Below are 2,053 nucleotides of genomic sequence, written 5' to 3' on the forward strand. Positions count from 1 at the left end.
CGCATAGGCAACTTTAAAAAGGTATGTTTTAACACGTTTTTTAAAGATATGAATACTAGTGGACTCTCTTACTTCATTTGGAAGACAATTCCAAATTTTTGGAGCATAGTGACTAAAAGAAGTACCACCAGATCGCTTAAGATTTACTGTGTAATGTGCTAAAAATCCAGCACTAGAAGATTGTAACATTCGTTTAGGATTATATCTTAACAGACAATCAGAGATACAAGAAGGTGCAAGATTATGCAATGCTTTATAAACTAAAATAAGAATCTTAAAATCAATCCTTTGGTGCACTGGTAACCAATGTAATCCCATTAAAACCGGTGTGATATGTTCCCGTTTCTTCAATTTCATTATTACTCTACCTGCTGCATTTTGTATCAATTGCAGCTTATAATATTATACTAATGTATTGTAAAATGCATTATGAATCCACCTAAAGCTAAATTTATGAAAACCAAGTGTAAAGCAGCTATTCTTCATTAGTTAATTAACATGCTTATTTTGTTTTGAGGATTTCTTAAACGTATTTGTGTTTTTAATGTTTAATATTTTATTTTATTACAGTACAACAGGCTTAATATAGTCAAAGTACATTCAGAACTACAGTAATATACAGTAAGTAATATAGTGTAAAATCAGTGATGGGAACTAACGGCGTTATTTTTTCAGTAATGAGTAATCAAACTACTGTTTCCCCCGTTACAACGCCGTTACCGTTACTGACAATAAAATGTGGCGTTAGTATTATAATATTATTATAATTTTATTTTGGATGTGATGTGCAGCGTACCTGTATTTGACGAACCGTAAACGCTAGTGTGAAGGCACACGACTAGCCGTCACTTTGTCTCACACACACGCAAAGAAAGATACAGAGCGAGAGCGTGTTATATACTATGCAGAATTGACGCGCTACATGTAAACGATGTTCTTCGCTGTATTTTCCTGTCAAAATAACGGAGTTTCTTTGGAATTCTTCCGATTTTAAGAACTGCCGGTTTCTCCAGTAGTAGGCTGAACTAATGCGCAAATGGCAATCTGATTGGCTGGCGCTCACCGATTATCGTCCCTGTTCTGATTTTAGCAAATCAATTTGAGCGAACAAAGCCAACGTGATTAATATTCATGAACTTAGCAGCTCATTAATCTTTAGTGAGTTTTATATTGTTATTAGTAGTAGAATTCCCCCTTTTTTATAAAAACAATAATTTTTATACAAACAATATGTTAAGGACCACCACCATGCATTCATGTTATTTTAAAGTTCTAATTACTAAAGTTTTAATGCTAAATTATAATATGTCATCAACTATCATAAATGTCATATTATAATGACATTGTATATGACTGATGCCAAGTGTACATTCAGCTATTTCAATCTGTGCCATTAAGCTTTATATATTTGGTGAGTAAACTAAAAGTTTCATTAATTTCATTTAAATTGCATTGATTTAACATATTTAATATATATATATTTATTTATTTTTGTAAAACAATAGTTACTTTCCCTGGTAATTAGTTACTTTTATAATGATGTAACTCAGTTACTATTTATGTGAAGTAACTAGTAACTATAGCTAATTACTTTTTTTAAAGTATCATGCCCAGCACTGTGTAAAATACCTTAGTATAACATTATTTGTATTTTAGAAATGTTCCTTTCTCTCGTTGTTGATGTTTAAGTCTACAGTTGAGAAGTTTATTTGTTATATGTCAGATTTTAGTTTGTTAATATTCGGTGTGGCAGAAGCTCATCCTACAGACTAAAAGCGTCCTGTTCACACACACGTTTCCAGTTCAGCCAGTTTTTTTGGGCTTTTTTTATTGAATCACTCAACATTTTACAGTAACCAGGTGTCGAAGACAAGAAAAAAGATACAAAATTACAATGAAATTAAAAAAAATTCGACATTGACATGTTTACATACATTAATACATTTTTCAGCGTGCTTTCTTGTCTGTCAAATTAGTTTGTGTGCTTTTATGTGCTTTATTTGTTGTGTAGAATGACGTGTACCCTCGTGGTTCATCAGTCACCGCGCACGCG

Source organism: Labeo rohita, chromosome 24 (genome assembly GCF_022985175.1).
Source record: "Labeo rohita strain BAU-BD-2019 chromosome 24, IGBB_LRoh.1.0, whole genome shotgun sequence".
NCBI lineage: Eukaryota > Metazoa > Chordata > Actinopteri > Cypriniformes > Cyprinidae > Labeo > Labeo rohita.